Source organism: Condylostylus longicornis, unplaced genomic scaffold (genome assembly GCF_029603195.1).
Source record: "Condylostylus longicornis isolate FDR11 unplaced genomic scaffold, ASM2960319v2 ptg000030l, whole genome shotgun sequence".
In the NCBI taxonomy this organism is placed as follows: domain Eukaryota; kingdom Metazoa; phylum Arthropoda; class Insecta; order Diptera; family Dolichopodidae; genus Condylostylus; species Condylostylus longicornis.
The window spans coordinates 8,675,001-8,695,698 of NW_026577999.1; the positions used below are offsets into that span (position 1 = coordinate 8,675,001).

General features: G+C 24.6%; 1 protein-coding gene across 2 annotated transcripts in view; it reads right to left on the bottom strand.

The window, feature by feature from the left end:
• The window catches only part of LOC129607887 (probable serine/threonine-protein kinase clkA), a 52,709-nt gene that overhangs the window by 26,969 nt on the left and 5,042 nt on the right, over window positions 1–20,698 (bottom strand). The window contains exon 1 of one of the 2 annotated variants that reach the window (XM_055519126.1): window positions 8,850–9,017. The exons of the other annotated variant lie outside the window; for it this stretch is intronic. The gene's annotated coding sequence lies outside the window, so the exon portion shown is untranslated. Of the gene's footprint in view, window positions 1–8,849; window positions 9,018–20,698 lie in introns of those variants that run through there. 2 annotated transcript variants of the gene reach the window in all.

A 20,698-nucleotide genomic window follows, 5' to 3' on the forward strand; every position in this document is an offset into this window, starting at 1 on the left:
TGAATATTTACACATTGTATATAATATGCATTAATATATTGTATGCATTAAAGAATTTCCGGATTGGATTCGAATCAAAATAATAATAAAAGTAACATGTATGTATGTATGTATGTAAGTTACAGTAACTATACAATTAATTAACTTTGTATTATATTCTATTTATAAATGTACATAAATGTACACACAACATATACATATTTACGAAATATATGAACAAGGAAATAAGTTGACATTAAAATTAAAACGAATATTAAAAAAAAAAATTAACTCACATCTTTTAAGCTCTAAATATTATTTTTAGGTATATCTGTTCCGTTTATTGTGTCACCCACCTTTTAAATCAATACATACAATATTAATATACATATATGTACATATATTTAGATACGTTGATAATATAAAAACATTAATTAACTGATTCAATGTAAATAATATGTATGTATGTATGTGTTCTTTGATTATTAATATAAAAATAGACAAAGGCGTATTTAGGGAAAGACAAAAATATTTAAACGAATCGAAAAATAATTTTGTATAGCTAATAACAGTCTACCATAATCTTTTGATTTTACAAGAAATTTTTGTTTATCACAAATTCTTTAACAAATTTTTAATGAATTTTGAAATTTGTAACCCTTCGCTATTTGAACAAAACTTGACGTTCAATTAATAAATTGAAAATTTCGAGCGTCTTTGGTCCGTACAATAATCTTTTGTTAATCCCCTAAAAAATCTAATTTCCTCACATACGAAAACGGTACAAGTGGTCAAAATTTGAACTTGTCATATGGTAAAAATCCGTTCTAAATATTTTTTCTTCCTATCATTTTGGAATTTCTTACGTATATCAAAATAAATATTGTATATAAATGTCAAATTTAAATTCAACATTTAATTTTAAATTTCAAAGTAAAATTTAATTGAAAAATATGTAACTTAGAAAATATTATATACATACATATGTATATTCCAACTTTATATAATTATAAATGCAAAAATATACCGTATATTGCGCACGTTTTTCAAACTTTACATATACTTAACATCTAAATAATGAACAATAAGAAAGTAAATAAAGGTAACAAAATGTAATATAGGGTGTGTATGCTTCATAAAATAATATTGAAAACAAGAAATATTACTTAAGAGATAAAATGAAATGAAAACTTTTAAATGTATTACATAACTTCTTGGAAATGTTTAGATTTAAAGAGCGATTATATCGTAATTTTGTAGTTTTTACTCTATAAGCAAATGTTTTACACACAAAAAATTATTAATGAATTGCTTTTTTGTAAAAATCAATTCTTTAAGATAAAATCCAATGAATTATCCAAAGATTTTTGACTGTCATCTGTTAGAGAAAGTAAACAAATAGTGATACCCCTAAAAATATGCAATTTTCAATATTCTAATTTAGACTTTTATATTCAGTTTTGGAACTTAATGGTTAATTATTTAATTATCAAGTTCGATTTTATTATTATTCATAAAATGAATAAATTAGAATAAAATTGAGTGAAATTTACAAAAAAAATTCAAACCAATTTTAAAAATTAATCATATTATGCTACCATTAAAAAAATATTATACAAATTATTCTTGAAACATAATAAAAGAATTGAAATTTTCTTACTTAATTAAATTTAAAATTAATTTCATTTCCAATATCTCTATAAATGAGTGTTTTTTTTTTTTCTACAATCAAAAATTTCCAATTACTTAGAATCTTATTTTTTTTTTCTAACTCAATTCTATACTTAATTATTTTCCCATTGAGACATAGGCAAAAAAAAAAAAATATTTATAGAAAAATTAATTTTTAATTAAATTTTCATATTGAAAAAACAAAAAACACAAAAACAGAAAATTCATTCATATTTAATAAAAAATTATTGTGTTGTACACAATATACACAAAAATATTTACTTATATACTACGAGTATATAATATAGTTCAGTGTTACACAGCATAAATACACAATATAATTATAAAGAAAAAAAAAAAAATATTTTCATGGAAAAAAAAATTTGCCTTTATTATTGTTGATTTTTCCATTACCAAGAAAATTTACACATTTCGAGGTAATTTTCAATGTAAACAGCAGAAATTAGATATGTTTGTTGTTGTTTTTTTATATATTTTTTACCTTTTGTTGTAACCTCGATCTAAATTTTTAACGTCTATACATATATTATACTACAAAGAATAATACATATAGCTGATTTTAATTTGAAATCATGGAATTTTTTTAGTTTACACGGTTTCACCAACATCAATTAGTACATTTTAATATTTTTAGTGAAAAAAATTTCATATTTGACTATTTTTAAATTACCTTGGCTTAAAGAACTGATTTTAGTTATTATTGTACTATTAAATAGTGTACATAATGATCACACTATTCTCATATTATATTAGAGAATTATGAAAATATTATGAAATATATAAAAATTTTCCTTTAAAAATATCAGAGCAATGTTAAAGGAATTTGTAAGGTTTAAAATTAAAATTTATAAATAATGAGTTCAAACTAAAATTCACTTATATTTCTCATTAAATCTAATTAAATCTAATTAAAATTTTATGTATAGTGTGTTAAATTTAACACCCTTATATGAATTTTCTTTTGAATTTTACAAATTTCTGATTTTTGATATTCATTGATAGGGCTCTATTTAAAAATTAAAATTTTTCTTTATAAAACGCTATGAACGCTATTTTCTTTATACAAATTTCAAGAAATTTTCTCATAATTTTAATATTACTCACACAATTTAATTATTCGAATCATGTCTAGTTTTTCTAGGCCCATTCCTCTCGCTCTCGAAAACTTTCCCAAAAATTCTATTTTATAAATATAGATCTTTAAAATATAAAAAAAAAAAAGCAAAAATTTATATAAAAATCTCACATAATGGCACATGCCATTTATTACACACACAATTCAATTTGAATATTTGAAAATACTATAAAATATTTAGGAAAAAAACTATTTTAATAATAATAAAAAGTATGACATTGGGGCTTCTTTTCACTATGATCTCTTTATGATCCGTTTTTTTATACTAAAGTATTTTTGGTTTTTTTTTTTTATTTTTGAAGAAAAATTTGATTTATGATTATTCTAACACCATTTTATAACTTTAGGCATAGTGTCTAAATGACATAAAAAATTTTTCTTTCTTTCTTTTTTTATTTTTGATCGCGTGTATCTAAAATAAAAACACATTAAAGTGAATTAAGGGAGGGTGTTTAATAAAATTTATGAAAGTCATAAGATTTTTACCGCAAATTGTTAAAAAATATTTATTTTGCGTGATAAATTTATTTTGTTCAACAATTAAAAATGATTTTTAAATTTACACTAAATTTAAATAATAATAATAGATTTTCATTAAATATTCGTTAAGGTTATAGACACAACAATTTTAAGTGCAACAGAATTGTAATTTCTTTAAGTGTTGACACATTCTTGATAATTTTTGTCATTTTAATGTGTTTGTATAAAGCAAAAATTGTTTTGAATAAAAAATGAGTGTTTAAATTCAAATGTCTTAGATGTTGATTGCAAGATAAATCGAATGCAGACATGAATATTAATTGTCGCATCGAGTCGGCTAGGGCAGCCTTTATAAAATTCAAGAAAATAGGGAATTCCATTTGAGTTTACTCTTACGTTTCATGTTATTCCCGGCCCGTTCTCTTGTACGGTGCAGAAGTTTAGACCGTGAAGACAAAACCCCTGAATAGATGTATTGCTAGAGGTGTATGTTAAAAATATGTTGAGTATAATTATCACATTACCAACTCAAGAGTTTTAAACCGAATGCAAACAGATTTGGAACTGCTTCGAACTATAAAACGCCTATCAAAATATCCTATTTTTGCCACATAATGAAAAGGTGAAAGGTATGAACTTTTGCAGCTAATTATTCAGGAGAAAATTTAAGAGGAGACATAGTGTCGGTAGAAAACAAATGTCTTGGCTTAGAAACATCCTCAATTGGACGGGAATTGGAACAGTTGGTGATTTGGTGTATGCCGCATCAGATAGGGAGCAGTTTGCGAACATAATTAGGAACATCACATATAAATATATCTTTTATACATTCCAACATGTAATATATTCAAATTGTATATTATATTTTGTAACATTATTTTAACACGCTAACATATTCGAAGACTCACGAAGTCTATTAATTATTCAATCTCATAATATTTCAATTTTCTTATTATAAATATTTTTCATTTGAATTCGTTAATAATTTCTGAAATTAGAAAAAATTTTTTAATCTCTATATACCTAAATAAAAAATTTTCAAACTCTACTCCCGAAATTCATATACGTATATACCTTGAATTGATTTATTTATATTATACAATGTAAAATCAGACTATTTGTCCCTATTACCCCTCCTTCTACACTCCTCAACAAATAACTAAAGTAACGTTTCCCTTTTGTGCAGCATCTAAAATTTTATCCGGACTATTACTACCGTCAACCTCATAATTAACCTTGTTCCTTCAACAAACGAATATTATAAAATATTCCTAAAATCTCTTCGAAAGGATCTTCATATTTTAAATGGATTACCCTTGTATATATAAAAAAAATTCGAATATGAAAATGTTTTTGGTGTAATTGCATAATTTTCTTTTGAAATTTTAAACTTTTGTTTTAAAAGAATTTTCTTGTTCTTTTCTTTTATAACATGATATTGAAGTTAGGTATAACCTAAAAATGTTATATAAAATGTTAAGCATAGCATAAATTCTTCCGCAACAATATCATCAAATCCCAACAAACCAAAACTAAAAAAAAAATGCTAAGATGAAAAGAATTTTGTTTTATTATTTTTTTTTCTACTATACATAAAATTTGCATAGTGTTACAAATTTTTTTTTCCAGGTTTTAACATTCATTTCCGTAATAAAAAACCCAACCTAAGAGCATAAAAACAAGAAAAGACCTTATGCTTTATAAAAAAAACGAAAAGTAAAAACATTTTCATAAATTTTTATTGCTTATGTTAAAAAATTACATAATAGTTACATCATAACCCTTTTTTTTCTACCTTAATTTTACAACATTACCAAAAAAAAAAAGAAAATTACTACATACTGCAAAATGGCTTTTCCCTATATATGTAAAAAATTACTTCAATTTTACAAAATAATAAAAGAAAAAATTTTATATTTTACATTGAATAAAATACTAGCTACACTAGTAAAGTATAAAAAATATTTACATGCATATGCTTACAATAATAATAAAGAGCCCATCGCAGCAGTGTTCAAGTATATTTGACCTACTTTTTCATCCATCTACATTATATATTTACTTTGAACTTTACATGTAAAACTTATACACAAACAAAATACGAAAAAAGTAAATTATTATAGAAGAAAAATAAAAGAATCAAAAAAAAAAAATAAATTGAAAATTACCAACACCATGGAATATTGGTTCACGTGCCACTTTTTCCTCTGTATACAATCACACGAATCGCATAAAATAGAATTTCATTTATTTCTTATATAAGTATATACATAAAAAAAAATTTTTTTATTTTTATTTTTGTTTTCTGTTTAAAAGAGAAAAAGAAGAGATAAAAATTACTAAAAAATTATGGTAGTAGGTTACTGCATATTACAAAGAAAAAAAATATGGATTAAAATTCTTATATACATTCCAATGTACATATATTGAAGTATATACATAATGTATATAGGGACTTGTGTATATAAATCTATAAAATTCTGGATTTATCCATATTTTTGCAAATTACAACGGTAAAACCGACTATTTATATAATAGTATATAAAATACCCTAGTACAATAATAGCATGGATCAAGAAATGTTAATGAAATAAATATTGGCATTAAATAAAGTATAGTGCTCAACCCAACAATAATATTGGTTCAACTAAAATATTAGTAAAATATGTAAACACACTTTATTATTACACATTTATTTAATTTGCACATTCAAGTTAGTCCATTAAAATTGTAAACATTATCAAATCCATTTCTTGAAATTTTCCATAACCATAAACAATATTATATTATTATATAAAGTTAAAAAAGATGGCCAACTCTTGTTCAACAAAGTCAGCTCTTAAAAATCTGTATTATTCAAATTTTGATCAAAAATTGACGTTTGGAAAACAAATCGAAACGAAATGGTTCGTGTCTAAAATAAGAAATTGTACTCGATTTGGAATTGTAATGATTTGTAAATCAGTACATTTTACATTATTCATATGCATGCTTTATATAATAGTCTAAATAATGAAAACAATCAAAATAATTTTCCCATTACAATATGATTTTGCATATATTTAGGGGATAACTTTTAAAATAATAAATTTCAAAATATTATTAACTTATGAAGTATAGACTAAATTGCTAATAAAGGTACAATTTTTGGTTTCGTAAAATGTCAATGGACTCGACCTTCTCCGTTCAAAATTCAACCCTTATTTGATTATTAAAATTTTCTTATGCTTATTTTAATCTCGAAATCAAATTAGGAACGCATAAATTTTAATAAAACGCAAATCAAACCGCCCATCTTTTTGTTATTTAAAAAAACAACATTACAACTAATACACACAAAAATTATGACACGTTTGCTTGTCAAAATGACGTAAATCCAATTGATTCTAATCAACGTAATTAAATATGGCGTAAATAAATTTTTTTAATAAAGTATATATTATATTTAAAATTAATATATTAAACAAATATTTTCCCTAAATAAACTAAAAATTAAAAATAATTTAAAAATAAAACAAAATTTTAATTCATAAAATTTTTACATATGAACTTATGTATAGGGGTATTTAAAATTAAAACATATAAAAAATTCTTAGTATATTAAGAATATTTCAATTAATAGCTATAAGTTTGCGCATAAGTTTTCATATACATACATGAACATGCTGTATATATGATTCTTAACAATATTATGTATTAGTATATATCTACACATATATATATATATATATATCACACATGTATGAATGTACAAACAAGAGTAAATTTATAATTTTATCTAAAAATATTACATTGTATACTCTTACTTATTCTTTCATTCTTTATACATTAATATTATTAGATTTGGCACGTGCCGAAAATATTTTTTTCTTTTTTTGTATTTTTTTGAAAAATAAAAAAATTCAAATAGAAAATTTTCATTTACATATATACATTTATAGATATATATGTATATATGTAGATATTAATATAAAATATATAAACATGAAAATATTAAAAAAAAGATGGTGGTGGGTGAAAATGAAAATATTTATTTACAAGACAATCTTATAATGTCTTCTAGCACCTGTCGCTAATATTAATTCGAAATTTGGTTACATACATGTATATGTATAGGTACATACATGTGTTTACATATTCGCATTTAATTTCTTGATAGATAAAAATTAATTTTTTTTTTTGTTTTCCCCAATTGTTTTATAAAACATATAATAATTTTATTTTTAGATTAAAAGTACAAGTACCGTTGAATTATTTTGACATTTACAAAAAAGAAAATTTTTTACATCAAAGAAAATTGTTGTTAACAATGCAACTCTTAAAATATGTAATTATAGTATGTGGTTGTTATTAAAATAGAATTTTTTATTTTAAAAGAAAAATGTTTATAAATAAAATTTTCATTTTATGTAGTAGGTATTAATATTTTTGCTTCTGTAGATCAAAAAAACTCTAAACAAGGTACTATTACAGCATTTGTTACAGGTTTTTTTAATATCTAGATATTTGAAATTATTGATAATTGGAACAACTAATAATTAGTAATAATTTGAATAATTCCTAACTAATAATTGGAACATTGGGCTTTGAGGTGCTTATTGCTTCGCTATTAAATAAACTAAATACAGAGTTTGTTCAAAACCAAATTCCGATTTCGGATTAGTAAGTGATTTTTCGAAAATTTTTTAAATATCTTTCACACGTCTTAAAGAATTACTTTGAAATTAATTGATAAACTATAAATTTTAATTTAGTATAAAATCAAAAATAATCAAACTTAATTTATTTAGGTTTTCCTTCTAACCACAGAAATACAAATAATATTTTGACAAATAATCATACATTTAAAATAAATAATGATAAAGCAATAAATAATTAAATTAAAAAATGTTAAAATTCTTATTATTTTTCATTTATAATTATTTGTATAACAATTTGAAATTAAATTTAAATAAAATTCAATAAAAATATTACAAAGAAAATAAATTTCTATTCAACAATAATATTATTATTCAAAATCACTTAATAATTTTGAACAAAAATATCATCATATATTTTAATTTATTATATGCATGCGTACATACATATCTTGTACATGACATACATATATAAAATAGAGAAATAAAAGGTTAAATGTTAAATTATCTAAAACAAATTAATTAAAATAAATAATTTTGAACATTTATAAAACAAATTAACAAAACGAAATTTAAAGGATGAAAGCACCCACATTTTCCCATTTAATTATTTAATTTCTGTTTCCGAAATTTATTCGACATAAGGTATTGAAATTTACAAAATTTATAATTAAATTTCATATAATTCAATTCCAAATAAAATTTTTAATTAAAATTAACATTTAAATTGCAATAAAAAGAATTTTATGTTTAAGAATTTTTTTAAATTAGAAATTGAAAACCCAATACAACATTTCTGGAGCTAGGATTACTTATTTAATTTCATTAAATAAAATTCATTAATTATACAAATATTTCAATTTTATGTGCACAAATATAATTATCAAATATAACAAAAATTCTTACTTAAAACTTTAAAAACTTACATGAATTTGTTAAAAAAATACAATAACACAAACAAAACTCATTTAATTATTCATATTTACACCAAGTCTCCGAGATACGGCATGCATTATTTAATACAATTGAAATTGGAAAAATTTTAACAATTTTTTTTTTTAATCACAACACTTAAAATAGTCACACATCCTTTATTATCGCAGCAGAAGAAACCACAATGCGTTATGACAGTAAATTGAAATAAATTCATTCTTATATTATGAAAGTAATAAAAGCTATACACACTTGTAAGTAAATGCAAAAATTAATATTTATATATAAAAAAAAATGTGCATGTATTCTTAAGTATATATATAAAAATATGTATGTGAAATGTGGTATTAGTATATAATATGCAATATGCATATGCGCTACAATAAAGTTTTTTTTTTGTATTTTGCAATTTTCCATTACTGCATCATATGTTTTTTTTTTTTCAAATTTACTGCATTCAAATTAACTTTGAAGCTTTTTCTGAATCAAAAATAAAACTGCAATTTTTTTTTTATTCTCTTTTTGTATATTATTTTTTATTCTTCTGAATTTATGAAAATATACTTACGTACATTCATAATTATTTACGTATTTTACATAAACTATAAGTATATAATACTCTTCGTATATAAAAGTTAATTGTAGTCGATTTCATTTCAAGGTCAAGTTTAAAGTTCAAGAATATTGCATTTTCATTTTTACTCATTTACTTTTTGCATATTGCACAAAAAATATTATTGCATTTCATGCATTAACAATATATATAGTGTAAGAGTGTGTGTGTGTGTTTATATTTGTATAAATTACATAACTATACTGTTATTTACATTTTGTATATTTTGCAAGAAATATTCTTTATTAAAGGATAACATTTTTTTATTCATCGTATGTATACGATAGATTATTTTTAGTTGCATATGCTCGTATAACCCGAATATATTTTTAAAGTAATTGAAGTTTACGTAGTAGTTATTTAGTTCCTACAGGGTTATTTATATTCTTTTGTGTATATAGGATAAATACACTACATATAAGTCAGATTACACACATATATGTACTTACATGAGTATTTTTAGATGAATTTAAATGAATAAAGTAGTAGAGGAGGAGAAAATAAAAATTGCAATTTATTTTTTGAAATTGAGTTTTCTATAATACAGGATTAAATAAGATAATTTAAATTTTATTTTTAACACATGTAGTATAACATTCTAGTATATTTTTGATTAAAAAGAATCACATGTTATTGGATTTTCTGAGAAATTTTAATTTTAATTTTTTTTTTTCTTATTAAAAATAAATAAAAAATTTTACTATGTAATTTTCTATGAAAATTGTATGCCAAGATCATTTTATAGAATATGAGAGTTTGAAATTTGTGGTACTTAAGCGAGTATTTGTTAAATACAAGTTTAAAACATGACTCCTTTATTTACAATGTGCTGCATTTTTTAAATAATGCTTGAATGGTTTATTTTGAAAGTGACCCGACTCCATTTCAAATAAAAATGAAATATTGCATCGTTTGAGTTCCAAGTAACATGATTGCGTACTTCAAATAAAATATTTATTGCATAATTCTGTTGAAATCGTACCCACTTTACATATATAGCTCTCAATTAAAAATAAAATTTCATTAATTTAAAAATATTTAGGGTTTATCTTTCCTATATTTTTTTTTTCCTTGTTATTCACCTTGGGAACATAGGATTTCAACATAGGCTCTCCAATTCTCTCTGTTTTATGCCAGACTCTTTATTTCTGCCCACATTCTGCCTGATTGTTCTAGCTCTTTCTTCACACTTCTTCTCCAGGTTCCCCATATTTCTTCTTCCTTGGGGACTCCACTCAAGAGCCTGACGCGCAATCGATGTTATTGGGCACCTTAGAATGTGGCCAATCCACTTCTTTTTCCTTCTTCTTATTTGTATGTCTATTGGTTCTTGTTTCGTCATTACCCACAGCTCATTTGTTTACAAAGACCTCTATCTTCTGTATATTAGCTTGGACATCAACCATGTCTCACTTCTGTAAAGCATCACTAATTTAACGCACGCGTTGAATATTCTTTTCTTGGTTCCGCGTGCTATTTGAGTTGACTTCCAGGTTGCCCATAACCTGCCGAATGCGCATCTTGCTTTAGTAATTCTATGCTCTATGTCCTTATTTGTTCCCCCATCCGTTGTTTTTGTGCTGCCCAGGTACTCAAACTCGAATACCTCTTCAATTGGGGTACCCCATATATAGATAAGGGCTTGACTCGTGCCATTAATTCTCATGAGCTTGGTTTTTGTTGTGTTTATTTTGAGACCGGTTTCCTATATACATAGATTTCATTAAAATTTATATTTTCTTTAAATTTTTGACGAAAACTTCATTCGGGTTAGAAAAATTTCGAAAAAAATTATTGAAAATTAAATAAAGGCGCATGTACACGTCATATGCATTATTGTGTGTATAATAAGTACATATGTGTACATATTTGTATAACAAACCGAGTTATTTTTAGTAACTGGTTTTATTTGAATGAATAAAATTATCTATAAATATTTGATTTCTAATGTTGACTCTTCGTATTGATTTTGTAAATATTGACAAATAAAATAAATTTTTTTTTTGTTTTAAATGTTTGTAGAATGTGTTTATTCTATTGTTTATTTTAAAATAATTTGTTAGACACTACAAACATTTTAAAATTAAAGTATTTTTTTGTCAACACGGGTTTTTTTTATTGAAAAAGAGCAAAGTAATTGTTTATTCTTATTACTTATACTTTATTCATATGTCTGTAGGTGTTATAAGTGCTTGCTATTTAATTTTAAATGTAATTATGAAGAGACTACTTCAATTTTTTTCCACAACTTTCAATATTTCTATGTTGACGCCTTTAGCAGTAAAAATTTCGTATCAACTGTGCAAGTTCTTTCCTACAAATTTTGTATTTGTTTGCTAATAATCTAATATCGTAATATTCGCTGACTTATAATATTATCGTAAGTATTCGCTGACTTAAAAACTGTTTTTCGAAAAATTAGTCAGTATTGCCGTGTTATTATAAAAGCAATTAATGTCATTGTGTTAGACAACATTTTTTAATAGTTGACAGCTTTTTGACATATGAAGCTCGTAAAATTTTGTTTCTTCTAACTTCAAAATCTCAAAAACTACGAAACATTTATTTAATCAATAATATCGATTAAATAAATGTCTGACTTATTTTGAACTAAACGTAAAAATTAAATTTATTTTTAGAAATTCTAAAATTAAAAGCACTTAATTTTAATTTATTTAAATAGAAATTATTTTTAGTAAAAAAGGCTTTCAATGATAAACCATGAATATATAAAAAATGTTTTATAAATTGCCGTAAATTATTGAATAGACCGATTTATATTTGAATAATTTTTTACGGTATTCAATTTCCTTAATTAATTTAATTGGAGGGAAAAAATATATGAGAGTAGACACTTTCACTTAAATCACCCAAATCGGTTTGCTAACCAAATGCCCATTCTATTTTTATCATTTTGAAATACATTAACATTACAAAAAATAAATGTGTACCTTGTAATTATTCATGCTACAATATATTATAGTCTGTATTTTTTGTAGGCTTCTTAATTTTATTTTGTATGAAAATTAGCGACACGTACGATATTGTGTAATCAATAGCGAACTTATATATACAAGGCGACTATTGAAAATTTGTTGTGAACTACATCACTTATTTTGTACACAAAATTATAGCATCATGTACAAATCTAATTATATAAATATTTTATTATTTCTGACACAATATTTATGTATAACAGATATTTGACAATGAAACCAAAAATATAAATATATTCGTACATGTAGAAGTAGGAGAAACTCAAACAATTTGTCTGGCACGCGTTCATATTACAATCTTATCAACACTTCAAATTACATTGAATTATTAAAATATCTACATATACAAAAATGTTTTTTCTTTTAAGACTTTTTGGCCAATACCAATAAAAAAAAATTTGTTATGCCTTTTCTCTTCTAATATTGACAAATTGCCAATTGAATTAAAAATAAAGAAATGATTTATGGTAATAGACGTTGTGACATAAATTTTGAAATTTCATAAATTTTTATTGAAAACTTGTTTTTCTTGGCCATTTTATAAACTTAAATTTTGTTGGGAAAAATTTTCAAAAATAAAAAAAGTGTTATATAATAAACAATGAAATTTTTTTATGTTACTTACAATAAAAAAAATAATTAGAAAAGTTTAAAACTAAATTTTTTATTACTTATAATTTCCTTTTTAGCACTTTTCCAAAAAATCTTTTGAAAAAAAGTGCTTATTAGTTTCACTCTGACCGTCCGTCCGTCCGTCCGTCCGTCTGTCCGTGTGTCTGTTTACAAAACTTCTACACCCTTGAAGATAGAAAGCTGAAATTTTGTACGTACATAGATTTTTACTAGAAACTTATTTTCGTAGAACAAAATTTTTATCTATCTCCCCCCCCTTTAGAATTTATACCCCCCCAAAACCCTAAAAATGCCATTCTTTAACTATTTAGTGCAATGAAACCATAAGGATTTTTCAAATTTTGCAAACGCAGAAAGGAGTGGCTTGCTTCCCCTAGCGGGGTATACTAAAGGTTAACTTTAGAAAAATGGCTGGTCAAATTTACTGTTATCTAAAGTCCGTTTTTTTCAAATTTTTGATGTCGTTTATTTTCTAGACCCCAACCTGTAGATGCTTGAAATTCTATGGACTTTTTAGACATTAATAAATAGTTCATTTCGTTGGAAGAAAATTTTTTTCCATCTCCTTCCCCTCTCAAGTAATTGCCTCTTGAAATTTGTAAAATTTGAATTTTTGACACTTTATATTTCCGAAACCGCGAGCTTTTTCAAATTTCTATAAACACAAAAAGCTAACGGTAAATTCCATGACATTAAAAAATATAATTATTTTTCTTAACTCACATAATTAAACCTTAAAATCGAGCATTATGTTAACGATTGCATATATTTAGTTAACCTAAATATATGCAATCCTAGAAAGAGTTTTGTATATGAATGAAAATAATTTTTAGAACGTGTGATAGGTATACATAGACTGTATTTAAAAGCAGAATTTTCACTTGCTGAAGGGAAAAGTGCTACAATACAAACCACTGGTTTGACCCAACTTTATTTTTTGTTAAATTTGCTACATAAACCGTTCATTGTTTCAAGCATAAGTTTCTGTTATAAGGCAAAACAATTTTATTTCAGTTGAAGAAAAAACTCAAATAAAAGAGTAATAAAAGAAAATTATAATACAGTATAACAGTAGGGTTAATGTACCAATAAATAATTAGTTCATACGTATTTGCACAATTATGTTTACATGTTACTGTTATATTATGTGTATGGCAACATAATAATCATAAAATATGTGCGAAATTAAAAATAAAAACTACACACTTAAAACTATGTGAAATTTCTCTCGCACACAAATAATTGTAGTTAAACAAATGCGTACAATTTCTAAAAGCAACAATTATAATTTGATTGTTCACACATCGTATGTTATCATAAGTATATTTTATACATACTATTATGACAAAAAAAAAGGAATCGTATTTTACACACACGCTTTAATAACTTTGAAGATAACCGTATCTAACCCAAATAATTTAATTTCAATTGCGTTCTACAAGCAAAATACAACTCTTATTATACGCTACGTATTTGAATTTATACTTACGTGTACTACACATTTAATGAGCTTATGTTAAATCAATTATAACGAAAAAACGAAAATAGTTTCGATATTTTAATTTCAAAATTAATTTAGATAATTTTTCGCCCTTCTTTATACCCTTAACTTTGTTGACGGGATATATTAGCTTTCGTATAGAGCTTGTGAAAAGCTAACAATACAAAACTTTCACAAATTGCTTCTTTTTTTGCCAAACGTGACTGCCCCAGTAATTAAACCGATTCGAATAACGGATTCTGTGGTTGATTGCAACTTAAAAAGAATATTTTAAATATTTCAAAAACTATTTTAAGTAGTTCCGTAAAATTAATTTTAATCAAACATCTTAGTAAGTTCGAGATAAATACATATCGTAAAATCTCCATACAACTTTGCACCTGCCTGTATTTACCGGCGGCATAGCATATAATGTGGGAGGTTATGTGATGGCATCAATTTCGCATGTCAAGTTTTCAGTGGATTTTTTACATTAATTCTCAGTTTCAATTTGAACATTTTACTAAAAATTATTCAATAAAATCTTCTATTTTCCTAATTTTTAAATTTAAATAAAAAAAATCAACTTAAAATATTAATATTAAATTTGGAGCAATTTAATTTCGCGAAACACGTGCACTAAAAATTTTTCATAATCATCGCGTTCTTCAATTTATTGAGTTAACCTTGAATTTTATCATGTTGAACGCGGTGACGGCCTCTCACTGACAAATAAGTAATGAATCATTTTTTGATCATTTTGAACCTTTTTTCCATGTTTTTTTTTGTATAAAATTTCCTCGCGAATCAGCGCGATCATTTCATTTGTTGTTTCTCTTTGCTATCATGAATTAAAAAAAAGTCATATATAATAAAGTTTCCCTTTCAAAATAAATTTCTATGTAGAAGTATACTTCAAATCAATTAAACTTCTTATTCAACTTATAAATAAAATTGGAAATCATAACATGCATAACACAATTAATATTTAAAAAAAAAATTCAACAAATGGCCGCGTAATTTTTTTTCTGAAGAAAAAATCTCAAAAATCCAATTTTTTTTTTTTAAATCAAGGTCGAAAATATTTTGTTAATTTTAAGTTAAAAATAAATTTCTATAAAATTAAGTCAAAAAAAAACATTTTTAACCTCATACGTTTTGATTATTAAGGAAGGAGAAGTCTTCCGGGGCTGCGGCAAGCCAAGGAGCCTTGGGAGATTATGACCAGAAGCGATTTAAGAAACCTATAGGGATTCGCAAGAATCAGGTGAGAGTCCTCACCGGCATTTTGACGGGTCACTGCAGGCTTAGGGGACACCTCAGTCGGCTGGGCCTGGAAAATGAGGATACTTGCAGATTTTGTGGGGAGTATGGGGAAACCTCGGTGCATCTCTTGGAGGAGTGTAATGCTTTTGCTTATAGGAGGAGGGAGGTGCTGGAGAGCTTTGCTCTAACGGCGGCGGAGTAACGGTCTACCGGTCCTCACAAGTTGCTTGAGTTCATCAGGAGTATAGGTCTCGAGCGTGTGTTGTAGGGCATGCCCCGCATTCGGAGGGGGGTGCACAATAGATCCTTATACGTGGTCGCTGTGCACTGTTTCCCCTGTTGTACAAATCTAAAAATCTACAATTTAATCTTACATTAAGAAGCAATGCTTCTTTGTTCATATTAGCTTTACCCTATTTTCATTTTTAATAATCAATAATTTTTTTTTTGAAAGAAAGTATATTGTACTTCAAAATACATTTTAAATTAATTCGAAATTGCTTTAAATTTATTTAAAGCAAACATTTGTTCCCCACAATGCTTTGTGAAATAAATAAATTTCACGTGTAACAAATTATTTTGAGATCAATGATCTGTAAACAACACACTTTCATTTTCATATCGTATATAAAGATTTCTGTTCAAATACTATTTACCGACTGTATTGCACACAATAAGGGAGGTATGCTGAGTTTTTATGGAAATGTACTTCTCCATGGTACGAGAAAAAATAAACGATTTTTAATAAGATGTCGGTGTGCATATTCACCGCGTATCTTTCTTTCGATGTAAATCTGAGTGTACTTTTTATTTGCTATGTAACAAAATTAATCAACTTTTGGTGTATGTCAGGCTGTATTTGCGAGCCGAATCTAAAGTTTTTCGTATAACAGAAAAAATTAATTGACCAATTTCCGCGATATTTGACATTTTAATTCAGGGTTTTAAAAACAATGGACTACTAAAATTTTTTCACTCGAGGACAATTTCGTATTTCTTACCATATTAAAGGAGTTGACTCGTTGCCGGAATAACTTGAAATTTAAACATTCGAGTTTAGTCTGCTGCCTTAACAAACTGACAAACTTTTTACGGGAATCGGAATGTCGTCGGAGTGTTTACTAGCCTTTTTAAAATTTGAAAGAAGTTTTTAAAAAGATTTTTGTAATCTTGTCCAACACTTCCACCAAACTAGAAAATACGCTTTACGGTCGATCATGAACTGACCACTTCTGATTTTTTTCTAATCCAACAAAAAGTACTTATAATAATTAATAATTTGTTATAATTTTTTTTTTTAAGTACGTTACATAAACCCTGTTCGAAAGTTCGACATCAGATATTGAATGATATTTTGTTGTAAATTAAAATCAATTAAAAATATTTTAAAAAGTTCGACATCCGATAACAACTAATAGCTAACACGCTTCAGAATTTAATTTAAAATTTATTAAAAATAAAACATAAGTATACACTTCATTACATATATAATTAGAGTGTTTATTAATTTTAAAAATTCATGACGTATGAATCTTATAATTGAATAACAGGTTTTTTATTTTATTAAATTATTTCTTTACAACTGCATTAAAATAGTAGATGAAAAATAACTAAAACTTTATATTAGTTTTTAAATAATTATTAAATTAATTAATATTAAATTGCTTATTTTAAAAAAATTATAATTATCAAAGTAAATTTCAAATATATTAGCATGTACTTATTATAATTTATAATTCATACTACGGAGTCTAAACATATTAGATGTTCTGCAAATAATTTACATAAAACCCCAAGAATCACAGGTTTAATAAATATATGTTTCTAATCCAGTTCATAAAACAATTAACTCTCTAATTTTACATATAAAGAAATAACATTAAAACATACGAGACTTTAATATTTTTGGAATTTTCAACTGGTCTTAAACGACACAAATCTTTCTTCCGTCGAAAATATTATTTGAACGTCTTTGCAATTTATTATTAATTGTAAAATATTTTTTTCAAAGACTGATAATAAAATCATTAATGTCATTTTAATATTTTTCTATTTCTATTTTCAAATGCAGCATAATACACTTAATGAGCTATATGCGTTACACGTGTATAATAAAATTTTAATGAATAAATTTAAAATAAAAAAAATTTCCTATACTTAACTGAATTGAATTTTAAATTTCAATCATAGAATAAATTTAAAGAAACAATCAGCAAATATAATAATATGTAAGTGGAGATATGGGAAAAGAATTTCTAATGAAATAAGATAAATTTTGCGTTAAACATTTGGGGTTTTAACCAAATATGTGACTAAAAACATACGTAAACGTATAATACCTTATTTTCGTCATTTGCGAATAACCCCCGATCGCACTTTACATTTCAGTCTCCATAATGAAAATATTGAATTTGTAGAATGCACAACTCTCTCTAGAGGCAATTTAAAATAGAAAATAAATTAAAAGTTGAAAAAAATTTAATATTTGATTTTATTGCTTTTGATATTGTTTCCACACTCCACTTAAAACAAAAAATTTAAACAATATAAAATTTTGGCAAACGCGCGTGTTAATCAAATTGTTTCGATTAAAATTATTTATTAAAGAATTCATGGTCATTGGCCATAAAAGATGATTGTGTTATACATTTTTTTTTGTTTTTATATTCTTTTGTCATTTTTGTTTCGGTACAGAACAAAAAAAAAAGGTTTCGATTTCATTTTATGTTCTTATTTTATGCTCATTTTAATAAACAAAAAAAACCTTCTATAAATTAATTTACATGACATTATGCTGTCATTTTATATAATATATATGTACATAGTTTCTCGAGATCAGAAATATTTCTAAAATATTATTGTCACTTTAAATTTTAACGTAATTTTAATGAAGGTAAAATTTTTCACTTTTAATTTCATTGTTAATTTTTTATTTTCTTATGTTTTCGACATAAAATATGAACCGCTTGCTACCTTGTACTTTAGCAATATCATTTTAATCTTAAAAATTATTCATTCATATTCAAAAAAAAAATAAATCATATGGTGTAGAAAATACGATACACAAGCATAAATCAAAAAATTATAGAAATAATTTAATAAAATGTCTTGAAAAATATTCCGTGATTTAGTCTTAGGTATAAGTGTAAACATACACGCACTCATTCGAAAAATATTTTCCTTTTTCTAAAGATTTTAAAATATAGCTATTATAGATATCTGAATAAAGTTGATGTTTTTCAGCTATTTTGTATCAGAAACACAATTTGTAAGAAATCAACCACCTGTGACGCGAGAAAAGAAAAAAACTCATTTTTCAATTTAAAAAACAATTTTTATCGGGTTTACGTTGTATGAAATAAAGATTTATGATTTTGACATGCTGTTGACAGTTTTCTTGCATATAGCTATGAGTAATAAAAATTTAAACAGTTGTTTTAAATTTTACTTATTACATTTCAACATTTTAGTTAAGAAAATTAGAGGATTTATAATTTTTCAAAAATAATTTTATTTTCTTTCGTTCCCATAAGGCTTTAATTTTTTGAAAAATTGATTAATTAATAATTGGGTGCAGCTTATTTATACATTCCGGCTACAGTACCGAACAATTATACGTCCAATTTAGTTTTCAAAAATTTCAATCAATGCCGAATGATTATAATATATAAATATGTACTTTGAAGTGCTGCCAAAGAAAATAATATGCGGAGACGGGCACGAAAACGAAAACATGAAGTAATTTACCTCGCCGAATGTAATTTATTAATTAATTATTCAATAAATATTAGAGAGATACATATATGAGATGCATTATTCTACCTTCAGTCCCTAGTAAAATGAGTAAAATTATGAAACCGGGTCTTAAATGTAAGAAACTGCCAATAAAAAACAATTTCGAATATACAGCAAGAAACCACCATATTCAATAATTTTCTGAATATATTTTACAATAGTGTGAGTGTTATATGCTCTTTATAAATATTACAGGCCTAAAACTAAACATTTAAAACGATTACTAGAGACATTTTTCTTTTCCATTTCCATTTCATAATCTTCCTATAGTCGTTTCGAATTTTTTTTCTTTAACTCATGAATTTCTTTGTTTGCATTCTTATATCGTTCCAAATATTTCTAAAAGAAATTAAGTATAGTAAGCAGGTGTTAAACATTTAAAACAAAAAACCATTAAAAACAAATAAATTTACAATATTAGTAAAGCACGTGCTTTTACATGCGTGTAATTTCATTCAGAATTTTAACTCTTTTGATACCAGTAAAGAAAAGAATGCACGTACACGTGATTTAATAACAAATAAATAAACAAAAGGAAAAAAACGGCAAATAAGATACAATACTTACTGTTACAACACACTATATATATACATTTTATGCCTACATGTGTACGTACATATGTACTCATGTTTTGTAGTTTCAAATTGCACTAATATTCAGACTGATCAATGTGATTTAGTCACGATGACCAATTTGGTAAACTTTACATATGTATAACGTTTTTTTTTCCTATTTTTTATCGTATGCTATTCTAGTCTTGAAAATGCAATGCAAATTTTAAAATTAAAAGAATTTTAAAAAAGAATTTAGATTTATGTACTTATATAAAATCTGTTAAAGCTATGATATTTTCCATGTTTTCATTAGCATATGTGTGCTTATATGATGTATTCATTAGTACATTATGCATTCATATTATAAAATATTGAATAAACAAATTAATAATAATATTGTAAGGTTTATTTAATTATTTGATTACACATATTTGAATACGGACATAAGTTACACTTACCTAATTAAATTTCAAAAATAAAATTCCTAAATCGATTATATATAAAC